Below are 25040 nucleotides of genomic sequence, written 5' to 3'. Positions count from 1 at the left end.
GGGGGGGGGGGGGGGGGGGGAGGGGGGGCGGGGGGAGCGCAGGGACGGACTGGCACATGCAATGCTAATGGCCTCGCTCAAGCTGAGCAAACGTTTCTCCAACACAATCATAGTTCTCAGTCTAAGGGCCTCTGGGGAGCTGAGATGAAGCAAGATCGCGAACAAAAAAATGTAATTTATAAGGCGTCTGTGGACTGGAATTTATCATCGGATCCGCTCGCCGCGGCTCAATTGATATGTAGTTGATTTCAAGCAACACCCCCCGGGCGCCCAGAGGGAACATTTTTTAGATTTTACGCTTGGATATATCTGTTTAACTCGCCATTTACCAAAACAACGGCTGATGACAGCACAAACCAGTCACTCTGGAGGAAACAGGCACACGCTCTCGTACACACGTGCACACACACGCACACACACACATGCACACACAGAGGCATCCAAGAGCAGAGGCAGCCATAATAGCAGCAGACAAACCTGCTCAACCCAGAGAACAGTGCCGTGAATCTGGAAAGGGAGAAGGGAAGAAAACAATAAATCCAAAAGATCTAGCATTACTCTCTGGCTTCACGGGACTAAGTGCTTGTAGTTGGTGTTTATAGCTCATGCGTTGGTTTTCACGCTTGATACCTCCTACTCTTTTTGGTTGAGCAGCTTGGAAAGACTCAGTGCTGTTCCAACTCAGCTCTTTCAGGGTCTCGGGCATGGCCAGTCTTTGTGGGGACAAAATCTGGCCTCACTTGGGACCCACAAGACCCCGGACCTCAGTAGGTGGAAAAGAGTGGGGTCCCCATGGAGGGTGTGGGGAGGGGAAAAATAGGTTGCAGGCTGAAGCACTGCTGGCCTGTTCCTGGGGCTACCGGGGCTCTGGATGTAGTGCTGGCAAAGGACAGATTAGAAGGATGTGAATAAATGATCCATCACTCCAAGAGATGAGATTCACATGTTGGGTCAACAAATCATCCAGTTTTGAGGACATAACTGTCCCTTGGTGCCCAAGTTGGGAACAGAAGGAAGAACATCAAGTTCATTTCTGGTGTTAAAGAAAAATCATTCAGAAGACACTTGTCAAGAATAGGAAGATAAATTTTATTCAAGACTATTGCAATAGGCGAGAGAGACTGAACTCAACTCCGAATACAACAGGGGCCAGTGGAGATTTCCAGCTGGGGATGGAGTGAGGAAGGAGAGGGAACATTACTGAAGAGGAACTTGGTCAAGTATCAAGGGTGAAGGTTGAGGAGCTTGATTGGATATCAAGGGTGGGGCGTTCCAGACAGACTGGCTTAGCAGGATTCTTTGCTAAAACTGGGCTCTGCACACCAAAAACAAAGGCTAGGGGAGAAGAGAGCTCAAAGGAGCCTGAAATTTGGCCAAGGAGTGCTTGTCACTGGTCTAGGGAAGCCATGCGGGTGAGAAGTTAGCCACAGACTGAGGACTCTGTCTTCCTATAGAGTGCTTAATGAGATAAAGCACCTAGTGCAGTGCTTAATGAGACAGGAGGGACAGATGGGACAGTTCCCACCTACAGAATCAGATAAACACTGCACCTGCCAAAGTGGCAACTTATCCCTTGACTACATACCTTCCATCAAAACAAGCAGATGCCTCACAGCACCAGCTGCCAAAAGATGCCTGTGACACTGAACTATGTAGGTAGCCTTGCAACTTGTTACCGGCCCAAGCTGGGTTGGGCGTGGTGTGGGGAGCTCTAGTGGCCATGACTGACCAGCCAGTAGGGGTCAGTCCAGTCCAATGGGAACAACACTGAAATGGACACCCCAAGAATCTTGATTTTATTTCCACTTGACCACTGATTCACCGTGAGGCCCTCAGTTCATCATCACTTCCAGGATCTGGGCCCTCTTCTGTACATTAATAAAATATCCCTAAGACTGCCTGACCTTACGTCCGTTTCACAGGGATACTGTGAAATATCTGGGAAGTAATCAAGCTATGAAAAGTCTACATAAATATGAAGTGCATCAAAGAATTAGACCAGGAGTCCAGGACCAGTAGTTCTCAAAGTGTAATCTGGGACCAGTGGCAGCAGCAGCATCACCTGGGAATTTAGAAATGCAAATTCTCAGGACCCACCGCAGACCTACTCAGTTGGAAGCTCTGAGCCGGACACTAGCAATCTGTTTTAACAAGCTCTCCAGATTCTGATGCATTTTCAAGCTTTAGGACCACTGACCTAGAGAATACAGACTGTATAATTTGATGAGAGGACAAAGGACAGCTAAGAAAAATGATTTGGGGGACTGGAAAATCTTTGTAGTCAATCAAAAAACTACTCCAGAGATGATCATTCACACTATTAATCAAATATTAATGTTTGCATTTGAATAGTGTTGTGCACTTTTCAAAGCACTTTCAAATACCCAATTTCATCTGATTCTTTAATTCATTATCTGGGGTAAGCAGGGCACATCATGTTGTCCCAAGAAGCACAATGATTCAACAAAGGTTAATCAGTACCAGTTGCAGGTGTGGCAATGATGTGGCAAATAAGTTCAGGACTTTGCAGTACCCCACACTGCCTTTTCATCACAGCATCACAGATCATTTTTTAATATATATAACATACATTTTTATCTCTATTAAAATAGATCATCATAGATCTTTAAATCTAGAAGGAACCTTACAATTGATTCACCTTCATGTAGAAAATTTTCTGTTTCTCCCTTTCTTAAGTACACTCCCATTTATGACCATATTTCAGCTCACTAGCATCTATCTATGTGATTCCTTGACCCATGTGGAATTCTGGAGAGCTAGGGAAAGCAAGTGGACTTTGTCCTTGACCTCAGGAAGACCGTGGACCCAGAAATCTAGCTGGGTGTTACTAAAGGTACCATGTTGTCTCCAGGTTAGAGATGAGCAAGCCAAGAATCAGGTGCTAAAGAAATGTGTTTAAGGTTGCATGGCTGCTTAGAGATAGAACTGAGACCAGAGCCAGGAATCCTCACTCCTGGATGAAAATACCTATGGGGAGGTAGAAAGCAGGCTGGAAATTGCTACCTTCAAATGTTGATTGTTAAATATAGCCAGCACATGTCTAGAGGGCTTTTGGTATTGACTCAATCTCTATTTTTCTACCTCCCAGATAAACGTCCACAAGCCTGCCTGTGATATAGCATCAATACAAGAGTCATGGAGTCTTAGAGATCATGTAGTCAGTGGGCAATCTGACTTAGAAACTTCCCGTACCTTCCTGGTTGGTCATTCCACCTCTTCATGACTAGGTGCTGCGATGGGGACTCACTGAAATACAAGGCATTTGGGAGGTGCTGTACCAAGTCAGCAGGTATCTCTCAGAGAAAGCTTTGGGGGGTGCTCTGCCAGTTACTCCTATCCTTCACCTCTGCTCTAACGTGTTTCCTTCTTCCAGAAGCTCTTTGGAGGTTGCGGAGTCCTCAGGAAATATAGGCTTAAGCCATCATTAGCTGAATACTTGCCCACACTTCATGAGGGAACCCAGGTTATTCCATGTCTGGAATTAGGAAATGAGTAGCAAGAGCCTAGGTGGAAAGAAGACTCCTTGTGCTCAGGGCCAGTGGACTCTCCACTCACGAATACCAAGCTGGCAGCTCTCTGCACACCTCGCAGGAACGCGCACTCCGCATCCCTAAAGCTCTCAGTGAGGAAAACTGTTTCAGGAACTTTAGGGAGTCAGTGACAAGATGCAAAGGAATCACTTGAAATCTACTTTGGAAGACACGGGTGCCCATCCTAAAGGAGTGCTTAAACTTTCAATCAACTTTATAACCTCTATCCGCCAGCCCTAACAATGGGACACAAGCAGACTCTCTATAACAAACAACTCGTCCTGGGCAAGGGGGCAGCAATCAGTGAAATTGCCAGTGAGTGACCATTCCTAAGATTGTGTTGCCCATGAAAAGCCCAAATCAGCCCAGTTCTGACTCAAAAATCACACACAGAATTAACTGGATTGTATTATTTATTTATTTATTTATTTATTTTGCGGTACGCGGGCCTCTCACTGTTGTGGCCTCTCCCGTTGCGGAGGACAGGCTCCGGACGCGCAGGCTCAGCGGCCATGGCTCACGGGCCCAGCCGCTCCGCGGCATGTGGGATCTTCCCGGACAGGGGCACGAACTCGCGTCCCTTGCATCGGCAGGTGGACTCTCAACCACTGCGCCACCAGGGAAGCCCTGAAGACACTTCTTTCTATTGAGGGAAGATAACTGGTCTCACTCCAACCCCTCATCAGCGGGCTTCCCTCACGTCTTCCATTTCCCATTGTAGGTTGAGCTAGTCTGCGGAGGCCAGGAGACGGGAGGAAGGGAGCATCTGAGCCCTACGACCCCACACTACCTGAGCCACTCGTGGGCAGGGCTGTGTCGTAGAAGGACGTACCGGGACGACTGTATTCACCAGCCAGCATCATTTTCCAGGGTGAAGGTGCCTGGACTGTACACAAGGACCAGGTCCTACCCATACAGCAAAGCCTCCCTTATTCAGTCTTTCCAAAGATGGAGCAGCCCCACGAATGAGTTCGCTACAAGACTGATATTTCAACTCTGATATATTTTAAAATAATCATGGCTAAATATCTTTTCAAAATGTATTACACATTTTCTTGTCCTACAAATACCATTTGTCAAGTATAATTTAACCTTTTCGTAGTGCAATTATCACCATTATGATCCTGCATTAAGGTGCTGGGTGGGAAAAAAATGATATTGAGGTATTTGAGGTTGTTTATCACTGCACTGAATGGCCCTGGATGGCTAACATTTTGGTGTTTTGGTATCTGAGCTTAATAATTCTATTTCTTTACTTGCTGTCAGACTTTCACCTGTTACTTTTTATTGTTATGAAGAGATACAGTGAAACAGAAAGAAGGGTACAAAAGGAATTCCCATCCTTAGGATTTACCTCGTGCCTACTTCAGTGCTTGGGACACAGTAGGTGATCAATGATTAGCCGATGAATAAATGAATGTCACTTCATTTCTAATACTGGCTTTATTGCTTCCTAGCTGCATCACCTTGGGCAAGCCCTGAGCCTCAGTCTCCAAATCTGCAAAATGGGAATAATATTTACACCTTATTTTTCAGGACTCTTGCAAAGATCAAATTAATTAAATAAAAGCATTGATATGAAAGTGTTTGTGGACTGTAAAGTGCTAAACAGAGCCCCTGTTTCATGCTTGTAACAAGACTGTGATTAGCATTATATAGCACAGGTTCCTGGGGAGTGATCTGCTCCTCTGGAGGCTGGTCTGGTATCCTCCTTGGTCGATCCAGGCCGGGGTAATGGTACAGGCAGCTTCATTGTGGAGGCAATGGTGTTGTGTGGTCCAGCTGTCTCTCAGTCAGCTCTCCTTGGCTGGTGACATGTGTCCCCAAGACCCCCTCCCCCTTCCCTGAGTTTTGTTCTCACCTCATCACTCCTCCTTATCCCCAGGTCCCCAACGTGTCCCATCCTTTCAATTTCACTGGATACAAAGAACCTATCCATGTCAAGGTGGGTGGGACTTAATCTACAGTCCCTGGACATCTGGATTAGTGTTGCTAAAACTAGAGGTCTTTAGGCCTTCTTCCTAATCAGAATTGACATGGATTTTGACCAGGGACAGAGCATTTGCTGCAAGCTGCTCAGTACCATCAATTCCCCTACAGAATTTTCAAGAGTAGGAAATGTGCATTTTAAACCAGGAAAATGAAATGCTTAACCACCTAACATGAGAAGATAACAGTGGAATTTCCAGGAAGCATCAGCAGATAGAGAATATTTGGGCCAGTGGGTGGGGCCAGACTCAGGGGACAGGGGTCTTGCCTGTCACTTTTCAAATCCCTCAGTGAAAGGGGCCACTTATGTGGCCAGACCTCGTTTACAAAGGTCTAGGAACCCTGAGTTCCTCACAGAATCACATAGAAAATGCCCAGCCTCTCCAGCTCACCTGGATATCAGGACAGGCTCGGATACCCTGATTCCTTCAGTCCGTGGTAAGTTCCCTGCTCAACCCAAGAAGCCAGTGCAAGGGGCTAACACTAATAGTCTGGGCATCTTACAACTAAATACTTCACAGTCCTTATTATGTTGTCTTCCAGGGGTCTTCTTGTAAGAAGATTCAGATATCAGCTACAGCCACTGTCAGCACAAGCATCACCACCAAAACCACGACTACCATCATTACTCATCACCACCACCAACACCACGATTGTCACCACCAGCACAACCATCACCAACACTGCCAACACCATCATCAGCACCAACACCAACACCACAACCACACAATCACCAACACAAGCATCACCACTAACACTGCCACCAACATAATGACAACCACCACCAACACTAACAACACAATCACCACCCCACCCATCCCCACCAAAATAATTGTCACCATTAATACCAACACAATCGTCACCACTATAACACCACAATCACTACCAGCCCCAGGACTGGGTTTGGATCAGAGTCCAGGCAGTTCTTAGGTCTGTGACCTTCTGAAATTAATTTAAACCAAGTCTCAGTGTCCCGATAACAATAACTTCTGAAGTCACGAGAAGTTGTGGAAGCAACACGAGTCCAGTAGCACAGGCAGCCACCACGTACATGGTAGCTACTATTAGCAGGGTGCATGTGTCAAGAGAAGACTAAATTAATTGTTGAATAGTTAGTCATTTCAAAGAAAAAAGGCACATTCTCACCCCAGAGCTTGGAGGCTCTCGGCTAGCCTGAGCAAAGAATGTATGTCCAGTGGGGTCTGGTTCTTGGCCTTGCCCTGTCCTGCTGGAGTGCCGACTGTATTGTTTCCCCTGCTGGGTTCTGTTCCTCCAGCCCTGGGGGACACACTGTTAGGGAAATAGTGAGTTTGCTGGAGGAGATGCCTCTGTTCTTCTTGCATCACTTGTTGTAACAAATACGTACAAGGTGACAGCCACATCCATCCTGCCAAAGTCCAGAAGCTCCAGGGCATTTTGAATAGAGAGATGCCAGAAGTTAGAGTTCCGTCCAGCTTCCTCTAACTCTTGTACCACCTTGGGAACTTGCTAGATTACACTGACCTGGGAGAGATGAGGCCCAGGCAAGCACTATTGCTGGGTGGCATTCTGCCTGCCTTCCCCTCTCCTTCCCTCCCTCTCTCTCCCTCCCTCTCTTCCTTCCTTCCTTGTCATTAGTCCACAAACCACTGCTGTGTCCACAATGGCCTGTCCACATGCTCCCTCTCGCTCTGAGGCATGAACGATGGCCCCTCTGCCCCTCTACCCACCCCTGCCCTCTGGGAGGGCACAGCTCTTGGCAGATGATCAGTCGTGACCTGCTGGAGGCGCCACTCCGCGTGCGTGCCAAACACCGTCTCCTCCCCCTCCCGGCATGCCAGGCTCTTCTAGCAAGGAGGGGTAAAGACCCTCCAGGGTTCTCAAGAACATCAATATGTTTTGTATTTAATGTGCTGGCTCTGTTACAGCAAATTAAAGTGCGGGGGCCTGGAAGAAGGGAACACAGCCCGCCGTTCCTCCGTCCCTTGTTGAACGGGAGGCTCTGGAAACGGCACTCCAGTGTGGGAAGGGGCACACATTACACCCCCTGCAGGAACAGAGCAGACATTAGCAAAGCCCTGAGTCTTAATGGGACGCATCCGGCAAACATCTGAGCTTGGGCCTTCAATCACAAACGCTGCAGGATTTAAAAATGAATAAACTTCACATTGTGTTTCTCTTATTTATCCTTTATGCAAATTGTCCCTGGGAGGACCCATTACGCTCACTGCATGGGGACAGCAGAGGCCGGCTCCAGGCTTGGAGGACCACTTGCAAGCAATTCCTGGAACGCCAGGCCCATCCTAGCGCTTTACAGAGGGAGAGAAAGTGATCATCAAAGGGAAATAAACAGATTCTGAGTGGTTGGCTCAGGCAGAAACACAGGCGAGCACACGCACACACACACAATAACATGACACACACATGAGCTACACATGGACCACATTCAAACCCTCCTGCTGACGCGAGCAAGGCCTCTGCGTGGAGCGTGGACGTCATCTCCCCAGTTATTTTCTTCTGAGGCTGGGGGAGGAGGGGCCATTTGTGAGGCTGAGTGAAAAAGTGTGCAGGACGGTGAGGGGCTTCCACAGGGCGAGGTCCTTGCGACGCGTGAGCTCTGTGAGCCGGGCTCTGTCCCAGCACCATGCCAGCCCCTGCAACAGCCTGTGGGCTCAGGGGAAGCTTCTTAGCTGAAGGGGAGCAGGGGGTCAGGGAGTTGGGGCTGTGAGCCTGGACCTGGGGAGCCAGGAGTAACTGAAGTCAGGTCGGGACAGCCCTGGTCCAAAACAGTGGAGGGCCAAGTCCACGGACACTTGCGGGGCTCTCGGAAGGAGGGCAGAACCCTGAAAAATGATGAAAATGAAGAAAACTGAGACTGCAGGGGAAGACACCGCCACTCCCTGTTCTAATGGGAGCCGTACCTGCTCAGTCCAGGACCCACTTTCAGGCTCCTGTGAGTGCGAGAGCTCGCCCCCCTGCCAGCTCCTGAGCCGGGAAAGACAGCGGCCTGTGCTGTGCCTGCCCAGGGTCAGCCCTGTGGCCCCTTGGTCTAGATGGCCCGGCAGCAGGCCCCTTGCCCTGAGCACCGGACTGGGTACCAATAGGTGTGCGATGGATGTTTGTCGACTGAGCAAACATCAGATAGCCCCAGGCTCTCCAGCCGGTCAAGCCAGCCGAGGAAGCTGGTTTTGGAAACAGCCCGATGGCCTGGCATCACAAGAGCTCAAGACAGACAGCTCTGGAAACAGACAATGCAAACTGAAACAGGTCACCAGGTATTCCGGGACCTCTCCCCGGGCGGCGCTCCTCACATCTCCTGGGAGCACGTGACTCTCAGGGTGCTTCTGTTTTCGCTCGATGCCTCTTCTGTCTGTTTATAGCCTGGGTGGGCATTTTCTCCTCTTGAAAGAGCATTGTGTGTAGCTGGGCTGAACCCCCCTTGCTCCTCACCCATGTCTACCCTCACCCTCATCCCCAGACTGTTGCCATTCTCTCTTCCTTGGGGTCAGAGGAGCAAGCACACTTCCAGACTCCAAGACCAGAAAGCCAGGAACTACGTCTCCAATTTCCAGTTTCTCCCGCTCGCACATATCCTCCCACCCCTGTCTAAGCAGTTGCCAAATTTACCAATGCTTTCCCCAAAGGGTCTCTGGACTCACTTCCACTGCCCCTGTCAGCCCCTCATCACCCACCCGTCTGCACGCAGCCTGGCTCTGGCGCCCCCTGCAACCTGCCCTCGGCAGAGCTTCCTCACTGAGGGCACCTCCCAGAGCCCACCCACATCCCTGGGCTTATCACAACCAGCCAGAGCCTCTGCCTGCTCCTTGAAGGTCTTCATAATCCCCTCTCACAACCTACATAGACCAGACCCCAAACCAACCCCCTACTTAATAAATTAAATTCCTCTCTTCAATCAGTCAGTAAGCATTTATTGGACACCTACTACATGCCAAGCTCTGCACTTATCTGAAGAGATTCATAGATAAAGGAAGCACAATCTGTCCTCACAGGAGCACAGACTGGGAAATCAACTATTATGAGATAATGTGAGCCTTTAAACCCTTAAGATGGTGAGGGGAGAGATGAGAGAGAAAAACAGGTAGGTGGAGGGAAAAAATGGTTCCCAGGTAAATACATCTTGAGGATAATGTCTTTTAAGTTATTAACATATTTTTTTGAAAAAGGCACGGTGTGATTTTCTATGACAGGCTGAATATACATCGAGACTAAAGTGAGCACAGATGAGAAGAAAAGGGAGACAGAGATTTAAATTCCTTTGACTCACCTGCCTTGTGACAGCCACCACACTGAGAACTTTACATTTATAAATTCCTTTCAATGGTACTGAATTCCAGCAAGTCGGTGTTGAAAGGATTTTGAATAATACTGAGTGTTTACGACTGGACAGGGCAGCATCATAATTAAGATCTTGAGCTCTGGCACCAGATTGCCTGGATTCAAGTCCCATTCTGTCCTTTGTTGGCTATGTGACTGTTGGAAAGTGACTGGCACAGAGCTAGTGCTAGTGTTCTAAGTGCTTTTGATGTCTGAATTCATTTAATCTTCACAATAACATTTTGAGGTAGATATATGCCCATTTTGCAGGTGGGGAAACTAAGGGATAGAGAGCTTAATTAACCTTTCCAAGCTCACACAGCTGATAAATGAAGGAACTACAATTTGAACTCAGGCAGTTTGCCTTCAAAGGTCACTACTAAGTTCTCATGTAGGCAGGGGACATCCATAGAGGTACCAAAGGCTCTGGACATGGGCACCACTGTCTAAGAAAAGCTCTGATTTACTCTTAGTCATATATTGACTTCCTTTTTTTAAAAAAAGCATTTCTTGAAATAATTATGAAAGTGGTGCTGGGACTTCCCTGGCAGTCCAGTGGTTGAGACCTCGCCTTCCAATGCAGGGGGTGAGGGTTCAATCCCTGGTTGGGGAGCTAAGATCCCACATGCCTCGCAGCCAAAAAACCAAAACATAAAACAGAAGCAATATTGGAACAAATTCAATAAAGACTTAAAAAAAAAATGGTCCACATCAAAAGAAAAAAAAAGTTATGCTAAAAAAGATTTGGAAACCACTGATCTCAGTCTAGCTCAAGTTTCAGAGATGAATGGAGGTTGAGCGATGGGAAGTGATCCACTCCAGGTGGCAGACTTGGTGCATGACCATGATCATGCAGTCACCTCTGGCCTTTCCTCTGGGCCATCTCCACCCCGATGGCTTCAAGAGCCCTTAGTCAGATAAAACAATCTCCCTAAGTGTACAGATCGACCACAGATGTTAGGGCCACAATGGGCAGGTGCTGCTACTTGGAAACCAGGCCTCTCCCAGAGGAGCCAAGAGGAAGAGGCCAAAGGACCTGGACTCGAAGTAAGCCTGTAGAGGCTGCCAAGCCTGCTGGACCTCCACCAGCTTCTATGCAAATTCAGGGGAGCAATTTGCATAGGGAAAATGTAATTAACCGAATTGGAACAGGGCCAGGACCTCAAGGCCCGGAATGGGGAAGTGCTGGAGGAGCCTTCAGAATATAAAAGTTGTTTCTCTCTTCTCCCCCAGCCCCCAACCCTCCCCAGGCCAGGTCAGAGCACCATCGGAGATGAGAACATTCTGAGTGAGACCCCTGTGGACTGGTCCTCGCCTCCCCTTGTCTATAGCCTCAGGGTTGGAAAGGCAAGAGCCCTGAAGTCACTCTGTAGAGAGAAGGGGGAGCCTGGATTTCTCTTTCCCCACACTCTTGCCTCCGTTACTTGACAGTGATGGTATTTGAGCTCGTAACACATTTGTTTTGTTTTGCTTTATAAGTTGTCGTTACACTGAGGACTGTATTCGGGCTTCACTGGGAAGAGCTTCAAAACAACTGATCTTTGACCAAAAGAGAGAGTCAACAAACCCCAGACCTGGAAGGTGGGCAGGAACCACCAGTGAAATATATCTCTGGAAGAGGAACCTTGAGCCACCCTGGACGCGTCCCTTCACCTTGATGTTCTCATTCACACACTGAGAGAGTTGAACATAATGATCCCTGCTCTAGCGTTCTACTCTTCCTAAGTATTCCTAACACTTCCTGAGCATTCCCCATGGAGCTCACAAACAGATGACTTACACAAACACCTGTATGTCACGTGATGTAGACCATTTCAGTCACACCTTCACCAGAAGAAGATGAACTGGACGTTCCAAGAAGCTGTAATACTCCAATCATTTGGTGGCAACACACAGGAAGGCATTAATCCATCTTCTCATCCATCTATCCACTCAGTAATTCCATCCCTCGAGTAAGAAAGTCAGTGAGCACACACTTGACTTATTGGGTACTTACTGGGTAAGGAGATGCTGGCTGAGGAGCTACAGATACAAATGTAATTAAGACCCACCTCTCCTGAGTGCTCACCTTGAGTGGAGCCAATGAGGTTTCCTATGGCTGCCATTAGCATAACTTTCTTGCAGATGTTGTCCTGGGGTAACCCAGACCATAGCTATTCCTTTGCTGGTGAGGGAGTATTTTGTTTAAGGGCTCCTGTTTGATTTCCAAAGCCAGCACAGGCTCTTACCAGAAACGGTGGGGGACTACTCCATGCATGGAGAAGCGCTTATGCTCAGGGCAAAATCTGCTATTTGGTGAACTGCTCTGCCTTACTTTGTGTCAGTATAACTTGAGGGAACCATTAAGCTTTAATAATGCATAACATAAATCCCCATTAAAATATATGCACCTTCAAGGAGCCAAGTTCTCAACCCAACCTGCCCTCTCCATCCCTTGCCTGTCACTAGCCTGACTACACTTCAAAGCCAAGTTAGAAGACCTCTTATTCCAAGAAGCCTCCCCTGATTCCTCCCAGCTGGGAACAATCTCTGAACCACCCATAGACATTTATTTATCAAACACCTATATACAGAATTTGATCTGGATCTTAACCAGGTTGGACGGCGGTATATGAGCTACACAAGAATTGCTTTCCGTGGCCTTCAGGTTTGTGTTCGCCTTTTGTATCACCCTGTCCAACTCCTAGACGTGGTAGGGGCTCCCTAAACGTTCACTGAATGAAGAAACGAATTTCTTTGTCTGCAGAATCAGACACCGTTTTATCCGGTCCTGTCCTAACTGAAACCCACAGCACTCATTATCTCTACAATGGCAACCTCCATTGAGCCCCCAGGAGAACTTGGCTGCCCCAGCTCCAGTCTGCCCTACTCCTCGAGGAGCCCAGCCCTCAGAAGCCCCTCCCTGGCCTCTGATCACATGTGGCTAGGACTCCCATTTGACCCCTACCTCTACCTTATTGAGCTCCAAGGTCCTTTACCTCCTCGGCCACATACCTGTCATCCGGTTATCATCTGTCTCTCTAGCTGGAGAATAAAGTCACTAAGAGATTTTATTTCACTGTCCCCTGTGGACAAAGAATGTCGCCTGTCACATCAGTAAACAAAGGATGTTGCAGCCATCAAGCCGTCAGCCACTGAGGGGATACAGGATGGAAAATAACAGGACACTGACCCTAGACAGTTAAGGTGCCTATCAAAGAAATGATTTCAATGAGCCCAGACCCTTGCATCTTCCCATACACAGAAAGGTGCTAAATTCATTAACTTGAGATGTCTGGTTTTTCTTTAATTTTCTTTAAGTAACATTTTGATGTTCCAACTACTTGGTTTTTGTTGCAGACACTCCTACATATCCTGGCTCCTCTCTTATCTCTTTGGAACAGTCCCTCAGATCTGTCTGAGAGGCTGTCTCCCAGGCTTACGTCCTCAGTATGTCCACTGAATAAAACATAATTCTAAAATTTTAGGTTGTGCAATTTTTTTCAGTCAACATCCTTTTAGAGACTAGAATTGCACTGAGTACAGATGGGTGCTTAACACACTTTTGCCAATAAATTGACCACCCCAGCTCACGATTTGGTCTAAACAACAGGTGAGCAGAGACTAACATTTTTAGAGCTGAAACATTTCTCCAGTTGCCCAAAGAAAAAGGATGTGGGACCAGGAAGGCATCGGGAGAAAAGCAGGAAGACCTGGCCACAAAACTGTTTACAGAGGATCCCATTTCCCCTGGGTCAATCTATAGTGGCAAGGCCTGACCTTGGCTCTGATCCCATCAACCTCTAACCAGCTGTGGCTCCTTGGGCAAGTCATAGCTTCACTTGGCCTATTTTCTCATATGTCATTCTTTCTTTTCACATGAAATACCAGGTTCTGTCTTAGTTCCTGGGGAAGCAAAAATAAATCAGAGACAACCCCAATCATGATAAACTAGTTTCTAGTTAGTGGCAGAGATAGATACGGAATCAGATAAATTACAGTGCAGTCTGGTGCTGCAGAAAATGATATGATATGGGAACTCTTCTGCATTCACTCCCTCTACATGTGGTGGGAATTTAAGAAGTGTTCTAGAATTGGTGGCACTGAACTTGAGGCAATTGAGGAAAGGACCTTCCAAGAGCAGAGGGTATGACAAGTACACAGGCACGCCTGGGAGATACTGTGGGTTTAATTCCAAACCATCACAAGAAAGCAAATATTGCAATAAAGAGAGTCACATGAGATTTTTGTTTTCTCAGTGCATATAAAAGCAATGTTTACACTATACTGTAGTCTGTTAAGTGTGCAATAGCATTATGTCTGAAGAAATTTACATACCTTAAATTCAAAATGCTTTATTGCTAAAAATGCCAACCATCATCTAAGCCTTCAGCAAGTCCTGGTAGTAACATCAAAGGTCACTGATCATAGATCACCAGAACAAATACAATAATAAAGGAAAAGTTTGAAATACTGTGGGAATAAACAAAACGTGACACAGGGACATGAAGTGAGCAAATGCTGTTGGAAAACTGGTGCCATTAGACTGCCTTGATGCCAGCTTGCCACAAACCTTCAATTTGTAAAAAACACAATACCTGCAAAGTGTAATAGAACAAGGTATGCCTGTATTCGTTTTCTACTGGTGCTGTAATAAATAGCTATACATTCAGTGGTTTAAAACGATAGCAAATTTATTATTTCATAGTTCTGTATGTCAGAAGTCTGACATGGGTCTCACTGGGCCGAAGTCAGTGTGTCTTCAGGGTGGCATTTCTTTCTGGAGGCTCTAGCGGGGAGGATATCCTTGACTCATGGCCCCTTCCTCCATCCTCAGAGACAGCAACAGTGGGTTGAGTACGGCACAGATTGCATCACTCTGACCTCCTATTCTGCCTCCCTCTTCAGAATTCAAGGACAATTGTGATTACATTGGGCCTCTACCCAGATAATCCAATTGATTTCCCTATTGCATGGTCAACTGATTAGCAACCTTAATTCCACTTTTCCAGGTGGAGTAACACATTCACAGATTCCAGGAATTAGAACATGAACATCATTAGGGGATTATTATTCTGCCTGTCACTGCAGGAGCAAAGGTACAGAGATGTGTGAGGACCTGTTCCGTCTGGGGACAGAGAAAGGTTCAGAGGTCAGTTTGGAGTTGTTGACTGGGAAGGAACCAGATTATAAAGGTCCTTATATACTGAGCACAGCATTTATTTATTCTTTTATCCACTGTGGTTTTGAAGCAGGGAATGACCTTGTCTCTCTCCTTGTTTTCTGAATAATCACTCCAGCAGCTAGATGGCAAAACACTAGAAGTAGACTCCTATGGAGCAGTTCACATAGGAGATAAAGTCTGAACTAAGGCAATGGCAGAAGGATGAATACAAGGGGATGGGTTTGAAGCTAGTTTGGAGGAATAAATGCCAGGATTTGAAGAATGCTAGATAGAGACTATATGGGAGTGGGGTGTGCCAGGGATGGCTGGGGTTTCTAGCTGAGGGCCCTGGGTGGGTGGTGGTTCAGTTAACTGAAATGGGAACTATAAAAAAGTACACACTGGGCATGGGTGATAATGTAGAGTTTTAGGTGTCATGGGACATTCAGACGAAGAGCTCCCATAGGCAGGTCATGACTTTAGGGGATAGGGACCCTCCTGCCCACTTCACAAGGGCACTGTAAAGATTGACTAAGAAAGCATTCCCACCAATGCAAGAACACAGGTAAACCTATCATCACTCACCAATTCATCATAAGCAAGGGCACACATGGTCTCCTGCTCTGAAGATAACCATTGTGAAGCTAATGAACTAACGTTTTACGGGCCCCACTTCTGTGTGTGCACCAGCCTAGATTCTACAGGGAACCAGAGGTGTTCCTGGCTTGAGAGGTGCTGGGTATCACTGGGAAGACAGGACACATAAGTCAATACGTCAGGAGAAATGTCGTAACATAAGCGCCCAAGGAGTGGTCAATCTGGCCCAAGCCAGAAGCCTAGCTATGACGTAGATGCCTCCTTACCTCTTACCTTTCACATCCAAGGATCTTCAAGTCTTTTTAATTTTATCTTTTAAACATGTCTTGAGTCTGCTCCCCCTTCTGCTTTCTTTTTAAATTTATTTATTTTAAAAATTGTTTATTTATTTATTTTTGGCTGCATTGGGCTTCGTTGCTGTGCACAGGATTTCCCTAGTTGCAGTGAGTGGGGGATACTCTTCATTGTGGTGCGCGGGCTTCTCATTGAGGTGGCTTCTCTTCTTGCGGAGCACGGGCTCTAGGCATGCAGGCTTCTGTAGTTGTGGCACACGGGCTTAGTGGCTCCGCGTCATGTAGGATCTTCCCAGACCAGGGCTCAAATCCGAATCCCCTGCATTGGCAGGCGGATTCTTAGCCACTGGACCACCAAGGAAGTCCTCCCCTCACCCCGATTCTGCTTTAAGCTCAAGCTTTTTTCATTCCTCATTTGAGTTAGTAAAAAAGCCTTTGAACTGAGCCCCTTGCCTCTAGCCTTGTTCCCCTCCCATATGTTCTTTAAATAACAGAGAATGATTTTTCTAACTTCAATCCAATCTTAACGTGACTCAACTTGAAATCACTCAACAGAACACAGGGAGAAAAATTAAAATATACAAGTGCGGAAGGTCTTCCTAAATAGGACGTAAAACAGGCAATCCATAAAAGAAAAGAATGATAAATTTGAATACTTAAAATTAAAATTTTCTGCTTGGAAAAAAAAGCCATAAACAAAGTCAAAAGACAAACAACAAATTAAGGAAAAAATATTTGCAATATAAATGACAAGGTGCTGATAGCCTAACTATGTAAATGATGTCTACAAATCACTAAGAGAAAAACCTAACTATCCAATACAAAACTTGGCAAGAGAACATGAACAGAAAATAAAATATAGATGGCTTTTAAACATATGAAAAGAAGCTCAAATTCACAATTTAAGAAATGTCAGTATGCCTAAAGTTAGACACCATCAGTTTGGTCACATCAAAAAGTTCAATAATACACTGCATTGATAAGTGTGAGGAAACAGCCACTCTCAAACTCTACTGGTGGGAGAGCACTATCATTCTGAAAACTGTAAATATCTATCAATTTTTAAAATTCATGTATTCTTTGAAATTATACATCTATAAAATTATTCTATAAGCTCCAATAAAGTTACATATGTACATAAACACAAAACTATGTATAAGGATATCCTGAATGTCTCCAACAGGGAATTGCTTAAATAAGTCATGGTGTATGCATGGTATAGAATGCTACACAGCTACTAAAAGAATGAAGCAGGAAAAAATAATGAAGCAATGCTGCATACTTAGTATGCAGTATTATTATATCTTTAAGATATAATAATAGCAATAAAAGAAATATATAGCATCTACTATATGTCAGGGACTATTCTAGAAGCTTCATATATTTATATATAGTTTTATATTTATAATATGTTTAACTCATGTAATCCTTACAACAACCATATAATTGTTACTATTATTATTATTATCACTTTACAGATGAGGAAACTGGGGCAAATTAGAGTTAAATATTTCATCCATTATGAGGAGATATATATATATATATATATATATATATGTATATATATTTCTGTGATTTTTTTCTCTTTGTGCTTTAGTAGGATATTTACATTTACTGTATTTTCCAGGTTACTAAAATTTCTCTTCAGGCAGTATGCATAATTTATTGAATTCTTAATTTTCATTAACATGGGTTTTTTTTTTTCCAGTTTTAGAATTTCCATTTAGTCCTTTAGTTCTCTATTAAAATCATTGATCTTTTAATTCTTTGAACCCATTACTCATAGTGATTTTAAAGTCCAAGTCTGATCATTGTACTTCCTGGGTCTATTTCTAGTGTCTCTGGTTCACCTTGGTTTCTCAATTGTGTCTTGTCATCTTATGTACGTGGCTATGTTTGATGAGTGTGAGATTTGTACAGGAAAATTATGGAGATACATGGATCCTCTAGATGATGTTGTCTTCTTCCAGAGAGGACTTACTTTTGCAGAGCTGCTAGGCAAGAAGCATAGCAATCCCAAATAAACCTTATTCTAATTAGGAAGTGAGATAACTCAAAGTTGTCCCTCAGTTTCTGTAAGAACTGGTCTATTGGTGATTCACCCTTACTCCTAAGGTTTAGCCCTTTGGGGTCCTAACTCAAAGCCTAGTTAGGCTAGGCTTTGAGTTAGTTAGGCCCCTCTTTCTTGATGGGCTCTGAACTTTCATTTTTATTTCATAGCCCTATGAGTCTATTGAAACCTCTGCTCAGCTTCTTGGACTCTGAGTTGCTATCTTAGAAAGATTCATTAGACTTGAGGGAGAAACTGGCTTCATGTCCTGGACTTATGGTCTTATCTCCCTGATCTTCCCTTCTCCCCTAAATCTTGGCTCTGGACCTTAAAAACACTTTAATACCTTCAAAGAAGTTTTTTGCTTTTTGTTATTTTATCTTTGTTTTTTGTTATTTAAAAAAATTTATTTTCTTTGACTTTTCTGGTTGTGCTTAGAGAAAGGGTTGGTTGAATGCAACTTAACGCCCATCCACTAGATATATATTTTTAAGTGGGAAAAAAAACAAAACCAAAGGTAAAAGTCATTTAGGAAAGCTTCCCAGGCCAGACAGTTCAAAAGAGGAGATATAATAGAGCAAACTCATTTCAAATGAGTTGTATGAGCTGTAAGAACAAACAGGTGATCTGGAGATCAAGGACATTGGAGCTGGAGGAACAGAAGGACATGAGATTCTTAAGAAGCCAGGGCTGGGACAATGGCTTGCCCAACGGAAGCTGGTATCACAGAGGCACAGAGTGCCAGGGACCCTGCTCAGAGGTGGCGGAGCTATAGGGGAACCAGATTCCCTGAGTATCTCCTCCTCCTGCCTTTCAGTCATTTTCCAATGCCTCCTATTGACCAAACTTCACAAAAGGCAGTGGCCAAAGCAGCCTGGGAAAAGCAGAGGAGTGCAGGGGGTGAATCCGAGACCAAGCAGGCAAGTGACTGGCCACCATGACCACCTGGAAAGACTCCTAAGAAACTAGTAACAATGGTTACTTCTGGGGTGGGAGGAGGATGGAGGATTGGTGGGCAGGGGAAATGGGGTTGAGAGAGACTTACCACGTGCATGTATTACATATTAAAGGTTAACACATAACAATGAAAAGTCAAATCAAACCCTTCAGTGGCCCCCATCTGCCACAGCTGCATGTTTCAAACTTCGGTGGGGGGTGGTTATTCAAATAACCCATTATCCTGGAGAGAATGCAGACCCTGTGAGCCAGCGGGTCTGGGGTGTCTCTCAGGAAACTGCATTTTAACAACCGTCTCGTGTGATGTGATTCTGACGTGGTTGGTCCACATCAGAGAAATTAGAAACCGGGACCAGCAGAGCAGATTTTGAGCTCCTTCAGAATGACCACAAGTCCTTCACGACATGCATGACCACTTCCTCTTTGAACCCTTCCCTGTCATCGAGTGCAGAGGTCGGCCCTCTCTCCTCTCCTGCCTCCCATCTTCTGCACAATGTCAACCAATGTCAACAATGTCACTACATTTAGTTCTAATAATGGGTTTGTGTGTCTGCTTTCCTCATTAGCACCCAAGGGCAGAGGACTTTTCTTATTTATATTAAATCCTAGAAATGCCTAGCATTGTACTTGGCATGTAGGAGGTGCCCAGTGCATGTTGGTTACATGGTTTTCAAAGAAAGGAGGAATCAGGTTCCGCTGAGGTGCCCAGAAAGGGCTTCCCAGAGAAGTCGCCTTAGACAAACAGAGTGGAAGGGAAAAGCATTCCATGCTGGGGAAAGGGAATACACAGAGGCACCAAAGGCACGCAGGCTCATTTCTATTAGTGAGCAACCCTGGCGATGAATATAAAGTGCTTTGGTATGTTTTTTTTTTTTTTAGACAAATTCCCTAAAACCATACTCGGTAGGTCGCATATCCCCCCTATCTGGGGCCATAACTTCCCCAGATGTTAATGAGTACTTCCAGCATTGATCAAGGGGAGGGAGACCCCTACGGGTTTATAAAACATGCAGATGACTGGTTTTTAACGAATGCAAAATGTCAAACAAAAGCAGCAGCAGAGGCCAGTTACTCATGCATAGTGAAGTTCCCAGGGAAAAAGGAACAAATAAATAGGGGAAAACATACCTTGGCTAGAACTGTTCCTAATAGGCAATGGACAATTGGGAACAGCAGGGGGATGCAGGGACACGAGAGCAAATAGCAAACACATTTGGAAGATATCAGTGAAAGTGAGATCAAGACAGTACCAAATGGCCCTCTGGCTTTTGTTTCTCTGAGGGTATGGGGCCTGTGTTCAGCATGCCCTAATATAAATATACAGGGCAAAGCTTTTGTCTGGCTGGGCGGGTGCGTGGGGGAGGTGATGAAATGGGAAGAGTTGGACAGATGTACAGGAAGAAGACAGCAATTCTAGAACTGGGGGTGTTTAAATGGGACTTGCAGGTGTCCCATTTGGAGTTAGAAGCCACTGACTTGGACTGTGCCTTCCTTGTATACGGATAGGACTTGGCCTGATCCAGACCTTGTATTCTCACACAAACAAAATGAAGGCTTTTCATGATATTCCAAACATGGTCATATGTATACAAAATCACAATAATGTGTATGTAAGTGTGTGTATTAAAGGGAATAATTTGTTACATGTAAACAGTTTTGTAACCTTGTTTTAGCCTGCCTTCATTTTTTAATACACCCAGAGCTTCAAACTCTGAACATAGCCTGGGCCTCTTTTAACCCTTCTCTGTCTGCTAGAGCAGCCTTCTGCTCGGGTGGTGCAGATGGCATGATCTCAGAGGCACTGGGAGGGCACTTGACCGCCTCCATCCCCCTACGACTCACACACCTGTTTAATGATGCTTGGAATCCCTTTGTCAGGGAGCACTGTCTCTGTTTCCAATCTAGGAAATGAGCCTTAAGTTACAACTCTCCAGGGAGAGGACCCCCAAGGCCCCACATTTACTTGGAGGTGTCAGTGGTGTCTCCGAGCCCTTCTAGGAAGCAGGTTTCCTTAGGGCAGCCCTCCTCACACATTTCACCAAAGTGCCTCTCGTGTCAGTGGTGGGCAAGGCTGAGCCTGTCTGCAGGCTTCCGTAGGGAGGATGCAATAGGTGGGAAACGTCTGTGAAGTCTCATGTTTTATCTTAAAATTTCCTGCAAATGTTGGACTCTGCTTCATCATAAATCCATGTGTGTTTTATATGAAATAGTGTTTGTAGTGGACACATTGATGCTGCCCCTAGATCCTCTTTACAAGACTGACTTATTCACTGTCCAGCTGTCAGGAATACCAGCTATTGACAGCTCACAGCTGTGTGGCTCACTGGGCATTGACCTAGGCTGCAGGGACCTGCCATGCCCAAGGTTATACCCACTCTCAAGGAATGATCCATCGCTAATGACTGGCTGATGGGAAATAAAAAGCCCAGCGCCTTTGCCTCAACTTGGGACAACTCTGAAAGGCCATTTCCATAGGGTCAGCTGACATCTTCCTTCTTTGCCACCACATTAAGGGCCAGCCTCTCCCTCTGGTTGAACCTTCCCTCCTCACTTCTCCCAAGAGCATCCCCCAATCGGACATCTGCATGCCATTCCCCATCTCAGTCTGGTTCCAGGGAACCCATCCCAAGACAGGTGCAACAGCTGTAATCCTCAAAGTCAGACTCCAAGATGAGGATTTTGAGCTGGATGCATTGCTGGCTAGTGAGGACCCCACCACTGCTGGTCGGTGGAGTACAGATAGCTCCAGGCACACTGCAGCAGTGCAATTGCTGAGACGTGTATCAGTGGTGAACTGGTACAGGATCCCAGTGGAAGAGGATAGACAGGCCAGTGTAATATCTGATGCTGGAGAGGGATGAGTAAAAGTAACTACAAGGACTACAGAATAGAGTGGCTGTCGCTGGGCACAACTGGTCTGTTGAAGAGAAATAGTGACAGGGTCAGGCTGACTGATGACCTGTCCTAAGCCAAGTGTGAAGACCACAGGGCCTTGGCAGCATTAAGGAGTCTATGAGCTCCTGCAGCCAGAGCAGAGGTGCAGGCATAGCCCTGAATTGTAGGAGTAGGAGAGCTTCAGAGAAGGTTGAACGCTCAGCCCAGCAGGTCTACTATCTGGTCAGGGCCCCAAACTGTAAGGAGTGACCCTGAGACTTGGAACAGGGTCATCTGGGTAGGTGCCACTAAGACCTTGAACTCTTAGATTCCGCTGGACCTGCAGGGCCTGCAGCTGTGTCTTACTCCCCCGTTTTAGAAGATCTAAGAGATAGTGGTTTCCTGCCCGCTCAGGCTGAAGTTTCAAATGAGGCAAGTGCCCCGCAAGACTTTTGCCCTCATTAGATCTAACCCCGCCCCTCTCCTCCCCTTCTGCAACCAGACCAATCACAAGCGCCACATCCTAACGCAACCAGACTGAGGATATACTGGACCTTCGAAGGCAGGAGATAGATGATCTAGCTAATAAATACCATCAGGACCCGGGAAAGTACTGGGCCCTGGAGTGATGGCAGGGATGGGAGTGGGCAGTGGAGCACAGAGTTGGATAAGGGAGAGTTTATCTATAGGGGATTAAGCTCCCATTTGTTATCCAGGAGTTAACATCCAAGCAAAACCCCAGAAGACAGCACTTACATGCTGCCGGGATGATTCTTGAAGCTTAGAAAAAGTGATGGCCCACAGTAAGCTAATAATGCTGGAATTTCTACGTCAGATGGTAGAGGAAGGGGTCAAAAACTCAAATAAGTGAGCGTGTATATTCATTTGCTAAAGCTGCCATAACAAAGTACCAGAAACTAGGTGGTTTACAACAACACAATTTATTGTCTCACAGTTCAGGAGGCCAGAACTCTGAAATGAACATATTGGCAGGGCCATGCTCCCTCTGAAGCCTCTAGGAAGGATCTGTCCCGGGCCTCTTTCTTAGCTTCTTAAGTTCCTGACTTGTGGCAGCATAACTCCAAACTTCATGAGTTACTTCACACTTTCTCCCTGTGTCTTCACATCATCTTCTCTCTACCTCTGTCTTCCTCTAGGTCCAAATTTCTTGTCTTTATAAGGACAACAGTTATATAGCATTAGGGTCCATCTTAATGTCCTAATCTTAATCTAATGATCTTCAAAGACCCTGTTTCCAAATAAGGTCACATTCACAGCTGCTTGGGGCTCGGGGCTTCAACATGTTTTTTTTTTTTTCTTCAGGGAGGAGGGGGTTACAGCTTAGCTCGTAACAGTATGCTCATGAATATGGTAGAGATTAGTGCCACACTCAAAGACAAAAAATGTAGGGGTAGTAGATCCTTGTCTCACATCCATGTAATCTCCCAGTCTGCCCTACAAAAGCCCATGGGTCCTGGCCATGACAGTAAACTGTCACAAACTTTACCAGGTAAGAACTCCAATTATCGTTGTTGACTGTTTAACTTGGCCTCTGGTAGGTGATCTGCAGCCACTGATCTGGCAGCTGTCTTCTTTCCATCCCTATCAGAAGGAGAATCAAATCTTACACAGCCAAGTGCAGAGTTATTCTGCCAGTTGACAACAGCTAGTCTCTGTCATCACTACCCACTGCTCACCCCCGTGCATAATGGACTCATGAATGGAGAAACTATGGCAGCAGGCGTGAAGGCTAGGTACAGCCTGAACAGCAGGGCTCCCTCTCAACAAGGCTGATCTAACCACTGTCTTTGTTGACTGTCCTACAGGCTAGCAAGAGTGGGCAAAGCCATGTTCCTGATATGTGTCATCTACTGAGGATACCAACCAGACACTTAGTGGGGAGTTACCACCTTAGGCCTCTTTCACCCTGGAAGGGACGGAGATTAATCTCGACTGGGCTTGACACATTTCCTGCCCACAGGACCTTGGCTGGTACCACTATTCAAAGGCTTGATCCACAAATCCAAGACCCCATATTAGTCTGCCTCTGACCAAAAGACCCATTTTAGGGCTTCCCTGGTGGCGCAGTGGTTGAGAGTCCGCTTGCCGTTGCAGGGGACACGGGTTCGTGCCCCGGTCCGGGAAGATCCCACATACCGCGGAGCGGCTGGGCCCGTGAGCCACGGCCGCTGAGCCTGCGCGTCCGGAGCCTGTGCTCCGCAACAGGAGAGGCCACAGCAGTGAGAGGCCCTCGTACTGCAAAAAAAAAAAAAAAGGCCCATTTTACAGCAATGGAAGTATATCCATAAGCACTTGCCCATGGGATCCACTGATACTGTCAGATACTGCATCACCCAAAGCCTTTGGCCTGAGAGACTGACGGAACGGCCTCTTGGAGATGAAGCTCTATACCAGCACGGGGATGACATCCTGCAAGAATGGGGTGCCATCCCCAGGAGGTATATATCCTAAGTCAAAAACTATAGCCAAAACTATATCCTAAATCAAAAAGTATTACATGGCTCTGTGTCCCCCCCTAGATAGAACACATGAATCTAAGAATTAAGAGGTGGAAGCAGGAGTTGCTCTGCTTACCGTCACTTCCAGAGACTCATTTGGGGAGGTCATGCTTCCTGTCCCCCCAACTTCAAGCTCTGTGAGCCTAGAGGTGCCGGTTCCTCGAGAAGAGTATTTCCACCAGAGGACACAATAAGTGTTCCTTTGAATTTTAAGCAGAGGCTGCCACATGAGCACTTTGGGTTCCACATACCAAGGGACCAAAAGAGAAGAAAAGGATTCATGATCCTGGAATGAGTGATTCTAACCATCCAGAGGAGGTAGGGCTGCTGTTGCACATTAGAGACAGGGAAGAATACATATGGCAACCAGATGATCCACTGGGGCATCTCTTAATACCCCTCTACCCAATTTTGATGGGCAAGTGCATCACTCCATGGCGTGAGAAGGGCTGATGACCAAGGACTCAAATCTCTCAGGGATGAGGATCTGAGTGACCCACCAGGTAAGCCTCCTAGATCAGCAGAGGTGCTCGATGAGGGTAAGGAGAAACGAGGTGAAACTAGTGCACGTGAGAGATGATGGACACAGCTGTAACCTTGAGACCAGCTTCAGTGTGTCCCACTTTGTCCCATAAATCTTCTACGTTTCTCCTGGAAACAAGACCAGATGGGATACACTTACTATAAGAAACAAGTGCATTGGAGAGACACAAGGTGTGGACTCTAATGGATATTGGGTACTCCACGCAGAAC

The sequence above is a fragment of the Lipotes vexillifer genome, unplaced genomic scaffold, assembly GCF_000442215.2.
Source record: "Lipotes vexillifer unplaced genomic scaffold, Lipotes_vexillifer_v1.1 scaffold36, whole genome shotgun sequence".
Taxonomy (NCBI): Eukaryota; Metazoa; Chordata; class Mammalia; order Artiodactyla; family Lipotidae; genus Lipotes; species Lipotes vexillifer.
The sequence above is the reverse complement of the archived record's forward strand: the minus strand, read 5'-3'. Positions refer to the sequence as shown.